This window comes from Nylanderia fulva, unplaced genomic scaffold, assembly GCF_048542155.1.
Source record: "Nylanderia fulva isolate GAGA-0341 unplaced genomic scaffold, ASM4854215v1 Scaffold1713, whole genome shotgun sequence".
NCBI classification, from domain to species: Eukaryota; Metazoa; Arthropoda; class Insecta; order Hymenoptera; family Formicidae; genus Nylanderia; species Nylanderia fulva.
This window is the reverse complement of record NW_028189961.1, coordinates 1-7,511: the sequence shown is the minus strand read 5'-3', so window position 1 is coordinate 7,511 and position 7,511 is coordinate 1. Positions and strand designations below refer to the sequence as shown.

The window sequence follows — 7,511 nt, the reverse complement described above, 5'->3', positions numbered from 1 at the left end:
TCCCTTCGCCCGACGGGCGTGTGTCTTTCGTATATATTTATTATTATTTCTCGACACTCGAGTATATTGTACGCCGTCATTGACATAGGATTCTCCTAGGGCTTAGGATCGACTGACTCGTGTGCAACGGCTGTTCACACGAAACCCTTCTCCACGTCAGTCCTCCAGGGCCTCGCTGGAGTATTTGCTACTACCACCAGATCTGCACCGACGGCGGCTCCAGGCAGGCTCGCGCCCAGACCCTTCTGCGTCACCGTCGCGACACCTCCTACTCGTCAGGGCTTCGTGACGACGCGAGAGAAGACTAACGCCCGCTCCCGGTTGCCGCCCCACTTGCCGCTGACGGCAGAGTATAGGCTCGACGCTTCAGCGCCATCCATTTTCAGGGCTAGTTGCTTCGGGCAGGTGAGTTGTTACACACTCCTTAGCGGATTCCGACTTCCATGGCCACCGTCCTCTGCCTGTCTTAAGCTAATCCAACGCCTTTCATGGTGTCCATGAGCGTCGAGTTGGGCGCCTTAACTCTGCGTTTGGTTCATCCCACAAGCGCCAGTTCTGCTTACCAAAATGGCCCACTTGGCACGTCTGATCCGAAGATGCTCGTGGCTTCATAATTCAAGAAAGCCAGAGGATCTCACCCATTTAAGTTTGAGAAATAGGTTGAGGTCGTTTTCGGCCCCAAGGCCTCTAATCATTCGCTTTACCAGATGAGAGCTCGCGCGCGTTCCGTAGCGGAAGCGGCGCCGAGGTGCCAGCTATCCTGAGGGAAACATTTCGGAGGGAACCAGATACTAGGAGATGGTTCGATTAGTCCTATTCGCCCCTATACCCAGTTCCGACGATCGATTTGCACGTACTAATCGCTTTACGGGAACCTCCATCATGGTTTCCACCTGACCTTCGTAGTCCTGTACCAGGCAGTAGTGTCACCATCTTTCGGGTACTCCAACGTGTACGCTCTGGGTTGCGTCTCTTCTCGCGATTGAGAACGAGACGCCCCGGGCAGTGCGAGAGCCCGACTTCGCGACGCGGCCCATCCTCCCTAGGTCGACGGCCAGGGCCGACCTTCACGTTTCATTACGCCGTAGGTCTCGGACAAGTCCCAATGACTCGCTAGTCATGTAGACTCCTTGGTAATTCGACTGTTTTCCAGACTGGGTCCTAACATAGTCCCCCAAAGCACGTAGCGTCGCCGACCGGTATCGGTCTACCGCGAGACCGCTGGGAGACGTTCGCAGGCCTGTCGAAGGTTGTACCGTACTGTAACCAACAGCGGGCCAGGACCGGGGACGGCGCGAAGTCCGTAACCTCCGAGTACCGTGGCGCGCGTTTGCGACGGTCTCGACGCACCGTGAATAGTGCGGCTGATACCTTGCGCGTACCGCCGAGCAGCCGGCCGGGCGACCGAGGGTTTGTCGCGTGCCCCCCGAGTCAGGAGGAACTCGGCGGATGCTAGGGGCATGTTATGGGGAAAACTAGGGCGGTTTGATCGCCTTAACCTCTAACTTTCGTTTGATTAATGAAAACATTTTGGCAAATGTTTTCGTTTCCCTGTCGTTGGCGGACGATCCAAGAATTTCCCCCTCTAACGTCGAAAATACGAATGCCCCATTGTCCCTTTAATATTACCTCGGGGTTCAAAAACCCAAACAAAAAAAGAACCAGTTCCTATTCCATTTTTCCATGCACGCAGATCAGGCGAAGGACCTGCTTTAAGCACCAAATTTTGTTCAAAGTAAACGTACCGGCCCGACTCGAAAATCAGTAAAGAGCACCGCGACGGGATATCGTTGAGGCGCCCCTCGCGAGGCTAAGCCCACCGGTAGGACCGTCCCACACAAGCCATTTTTAAACCCACCGCGAGGGTTTGAACCGACGGTGTGCGACCACAGATTAAACTACGAGCTTTTTAACCCCCCAAACAACTTTAATATTACGCTTTTGGGAGCTGGAATTACCGCGGCTGCTTGGCACCAGACTTGCCCCAATGGATCCCCCGTTAAAGGTTTTAAAGTGTACTAATTCCGTTTACGGGCTCGGATGAGTCCCGTATCGTTATTTTCGTCACTACCTCCCCGTGCCGGGAGGAGGTAATTTGCGCGCCTGCTGCCTTTCCTTGGATGTGGTAGCGTGTTCTCAGGCTCCCTCTCCGGAATCGAACCCTGATTCCCTTTAAACCGTTAAAACCCATGGTAGGCGCAGAAACCACCATCGACATTTGGGATAAGGCAGACTTTTGAAAGATGGGGTGGGCCGGTGCTAGGACCGGCGAATCAGCAAAAAGTTATTCAGAGTCACCAAAATAAACGGTGGACGAACGGCGAGCCGCCCGCCACCGATTGTTTTTGATCTAATAAAAGCGTCCCTTCCATCACTGGTCGGACTCTGTTTTGCATGTATTAGCCTCTAGAATTACCACAGTTATCCAAGTAAATGTGGGTACAATCTAATGAACCATAACGATTTAATGAGCCATTCGCGGTTTCACCTTAATTCGGCATGCACTGAGACATGCATGGCTTAATCTTGAGACAAGCATATGACTACTGGCAGGATCAACCAGGGAGCTTCGTGTTCGGTTACTCGCAAGGGAGTAACTCGCGAGCGAGCCCGAAGACTCGTCGCTAGCTCTTTTTCGCGCGCGCGCGCGTTCGATGCCGAAACACCGACGCGCGCGCGACACGCTCGTATGTGCCATTTTATTTGCCGCCGGTCTTGCTCAGCCGGTCGGCGACACTCTGCTGTGTTAACGCTATTATGTAAAGCGTACGAGAGAACGACGGAGGCGAGAGTAAACCCCCGACGCCGCCTCTCCTCTTCTTCCTCCTCCTCATCCGTTCAAAAATCCACAAGATCAAAATACTAGTGTTCTTATTCTCCCAAATGTTATGATGCGCGGTCTCGAGAGACCGCGCGATTCACCCTGACGCTAGATCGACAATGGCGATGCTTAGACGTCGAGGACTGTTCTGTCTGGTTCGTACGCGTTTAACCGCACACGACCAGCAATAAGATTTCGCTACGGCGTACAAAGCGAGCGGGAAGAAGCAACTCTTCCCGCAAACTCGTATCCGTGGAGTAGATGCTCGGTAAGCGCGACGATTCCGCTGCTGCGTACGAAACGAGAGGGAACCGCGCGGCCAACACACTAGAGGCGTGCGCGCCACATAAGAGCCATTCGGTCTTGCGACACCGACTCGTGGCAATGCTGTGCTCGTAATAAATAAGTGTGCGTTAATTTTGCGCGCGTTCGGCGACGAACGAGAAGAGCCGCACCGTAATCCCCGGCGAAGAGGAATACGAGACGACGCGAGAGTCGAACGTACGTTCTCGCGAGACACGCAACCTCCAAGCATGAGAAGACTTGGCGGCGGCGCGTTCTGCGACGATCGTATATTATTTTATATATTCGTGGTTTCCAAAATCAAACATTTTATATAAATGTTCTCTCTCCGTGTCAGAGTCGCGACTCGACAAAATCCGTTCTCGACCCGTTCGGGCGATTCTTCGTTTGTCAACGTCGAGAGCGCGACACGTACAATATTAATCTCTCCTACCTCTTATAGTACCCAACCGACCGGCCAAGCGGTCGGCGACGGTACGGAGAGCGGTCGAAACACGCCGGAGTGGCGAGAGACTCGAGAAAGTACGTTTACGACTCGTCCGGACTCGCTCGACTCGTTCGACGCGCCGAGCGCGACGTATCTCTTATAGTACCCAACCGGCCGGCCAGGCGGTCGGCGACGCACGGTCCTACGCACGGCCGTATGCGAGCGCGAGCGCCGAAAGGCGCGTTCAATCGAGACATTGTCGCGGAGAGCGAACGATCGAAAAGTCCTATTGTACGATAAAATATTATCACGATAGCCGTATGGCGAATGTCAAACAACGATAATTAGCATTAATTAAGAAGGAAACAAACGAAATGCCGGGACAATAAGGTATAAGCACCGACGGTACCTCCGGGCCGGGCGGCACCTCCGGGTCGGGCGGCACCTCCGGGCCGGGCGACACCTCCGGGAACCACGGCCGACCGGCGGCACCTCCGGGCCGGGCGGCACCTCCGGGAACCACGGCCGACCGGCGGCACCTCCGGGCCGGGCGGCACCTCCGGGCCGGGCGACACCTCCGGGAACCACGGCCGACCGGCGGCACCTCCGGGCCGGGCGACACCTCCGGGAACCACGGCCGACCGGCGACACCTCCGGGACGGGCGGCACCTCCGGACGACCGAATGAACTCTCGAAGTCAGACGACCGCCGGCGGTACCTCCGGAACACTTAACGACGATTTACGGCGCCGCAACGAGGAGAGCTACGTAAAAACGTTTCGGACGAAAGTTACTTACTATTCGGCGCTCGCTCGACATAAGGGCGCTGTCCGATTACTAACTCGAAACGTGTCTCTCAAACCCACGTGTCGGAGACATATATTTCGAATTATTACGGATGATACGCAACACGCAAGCTGCGGTGACCGCGATTACGGTACGGAACACTCGCCCGATGCGAAATCGCGCGCGCGGCAACCGAGACGGCTCGTTACGGGCGTGATTATACGTGCGGCACCACATAACGGCCGGCGTCAACTTAGGGGACGGACGGCACCTCCGGGACGGGCGACACCTCCGGGAACCACGGCCGACCGGCGACACCTCCGGGCCGGGCGACACCTCCGGGAACCACGGCCGACCGGCGGCACCTCCGGGCCGGTCGACCCTCCGGGAACCACGGCCGACCGGCGGCACCTCCGGGCCGGCGACACCTCCGGACACCACGGCCGACCGGCGACACCTCCGGGACGGGCGGCACCTCCGGACGACCGAATGAACTCTCGAAGTCAGACGACCGCCGGCGGTACCTCCGGAACACTTAACGACGATTTACGGCGCCGCAACGAGGAGAGCTACGTAAAAACGTTTCGGACGAAAGTTACTTACTATTCGGCGCTCGCTCGACATAAGGGCGCTGTCCGATTACTAACTCGAAACGTGTCTCTCAAACCCACGTGTCGGAGACATATATTTCGAATTATTACGGATGATACGCAACACGCAAGCTGCGGTGACCGCGATTACGGTACGGAACACTCGCCCGATGCGAAATCGCGCGCGCGGCAACCGAGACGGACTCGTTACGGGCGTGATTATACGTGCGGCACCACATAACGGCCGGCGTCAACTTAGGGGACGGACGGCACCTCCGGGACGGGCGACACCTCCGGGAACCACGGCCGACCGGCGACACCTCCGGGCCGGGCGACACCTCCGGGAACCACGGCCGACCGGCGTCACCTCCGGGCCGGGCGACACCTCCGGCAACCACGGCCGACCGGCGACACCTCCGGGACGGGCGGCACCTCCGGACGACCGAATGAACTCTCGAAGTCAGACGACCGCCGGCGGTACCTCCGGAACACTTAACGACGATTTACGGCGCCGCAACGAGGAGAGCTACGTAAAAACGTTTCGGACGAAAGTTACTTACTATTCGGCGCTCGCTCGACATAAGGGCGCTGTCCGATTACTAACTCGAAACGTGTCTCTCAAACCCACGTGTCGGAGACATATATTTCGAATTATTACGGATGATACGCAACACGCAAGCTGCGGTGACCGCGATTACGGTACGGAACACTCGCCCGATGCGAAATCGCGCGCGCGGCAACCGAGACGGCTCGTTACGGGCGTGATTATACGTGCGGCACCACATAACGGCCGGCGTCAACTTAGGGGACGGACGGCACCTCCGGGACGGGCGACACCTCCGGACGACCGAATAATTTCACCAAGTCCGTCGCCCGCCGGCGGTACCTCCGGGGCACTTGACGGCGAGTAGCGCCGCTACGAGGAGATAATGCTACGATACGGAAATACGTTTCGGACAAAGGTTTCGTACTTTTCGACGCTCCGCACGACCGCGCGACACGATTATTACGATATCTGCTAATTCCCGGCTACCGCTCGTCGGATGCACAATCTTCGAGATTCTACGACCGATACGTGGACGAATGCAGGCAGGATGCCGATAAGCGAAGCCGGAGTGTTTGCACGAATAAACTTTCCGATGCGTCCTCATTTAATTAATCTCATTTAGCTCGCTCGTTAGCGGTACAAGCGAGAACTCGGGAACAGGCGCAAGTTCGCTCGCGGCGCGTTGCTCTCGCCGGCGAGCGAGAAATTTTTCCAGGCCCGATAGCGGCGTGTTGCCTTGATTAGCGGGCGACACCTCCGGCGGCACGCGCCGCCCGTAACCCAAGTACGATCGCGGCGTGTTGCTTCGTTGGCGGGCGACACCTCCGGCGGCACGAGCCGCTCGTAACCCAAGTCCGATCGCGGCGTGTTGCTTTCGTTGGCGGGCGACACCTCCGGCCGCACAAGCCGCTTTTTCCAAGTTCACTCGCGGCGTGTTGCTTTCGCCGGGCGAGCGACAAATTCTTCCAAGTTCTCTCGCGGCGTGTTGCTTTTCGCCGGGGCGAGCTGAGAAATTCTTCCAAGTCCGTTCGCGGGCGTGTTGCTATCGCGGGCGAGCGAGAATTCATCCACGTTCCGTACGCGGCGTGTTTGGCATTCGACGGCGAGCGAGAAATTCTTCCAAGTCAGTTCGAGGCGTGTTGCTTTCGCCGGCGACGAGATTCTTCAGTCCTTCGCGGCGGTTGCTTTGACGGCGACGAGACCTTCCAAGTCCGATCGCGGCGTTGCTTCGTTGGCGGCGACACCTCCGGCCGCACGAGCGCTTTTCCAAGTTCGCTCGCGGCGTGTTGCTTTCGCCGGGGAGCGACAAATTTCCAAGTTCCTCGCGGCGTGGTTGCTTTCGCCGGCGAGCGAGAAATTCTTCCAAGTCCGTTCGCGGCGTGTTGCTTTCGCCGGGCGAGCGAGAAATTCATCCAAGTCCGTTCGCGGCGTGTTGCTTTCGCCGGGCGAGCTACAATATTCTTCCAAGTCTCGTTGCGGGACGTGTGTTTGCTTAGTTGCGCAGGGCGACCACTAACGGCGGCACGCGCCGCCCGTAACCCAAGTCCGATCGCGGCGTGTTGCTTTCGTTGGCGGGCGACACCTCCGGCCGCACAAGCAGCTTTTTCCAGAGTTCGCTTCGTCGGCGTGTTGCTTTCGTGCGCCGGGCGAAGGCGACGAATTCATTCCAAGTTCGCTCGCGGGCGTGTTGCCTTCGTGGGATCGCCGGGCGAGCGAGAAATTCTTCCAAGTCTCCGGTCGCCGGCGTGTTGCTGCTGTTTCGCCGGGCGAGGCGAGCAAATTTCCCAAGTTCGATCCAAGTTCGCTCGCGGCGTGTTGCTTTCGCCTGGGCGAGGCGAAGAAATTCATTCCAAGTCCCGTTCGCGGCGTGTGGCTTTCGCCGGGCGATCGATAGAATTCATTCGCAAGTTCCAGTTCGCGGCGTGTTGCTTTCGCCGGGCGAGCGAGAAATTTCTCAAGATCCGTCGCGGCGGGGTTGCTTTCGCCGGCGAGCGAGAAATTCAGCCAGTCCGTTCGCGGCGTGTTGCTTTCGCCGGCG

General features: G+C 57.7%; 2 pseudogenes; both read right to left on the bottom strand.

The window, feature by feature from the left end:
* Positions 1 to 1,168, bottom strand: LOC146723725 (large subunit ribosomal RNA; annotated as a pseudogene; the record flags this gene model as incomplete).
* A 241-nt stretch (positions 1,169 to 1,409) lies between these two features.
* LOC146723724 (small subunit ribosomal RNA) lies at positions 1,410 to 2,566 on the bottom strand (annotated as a pseudogene).
* Positions 2,567 to 7,511: the final 4,945 nt, after the last annotated feature.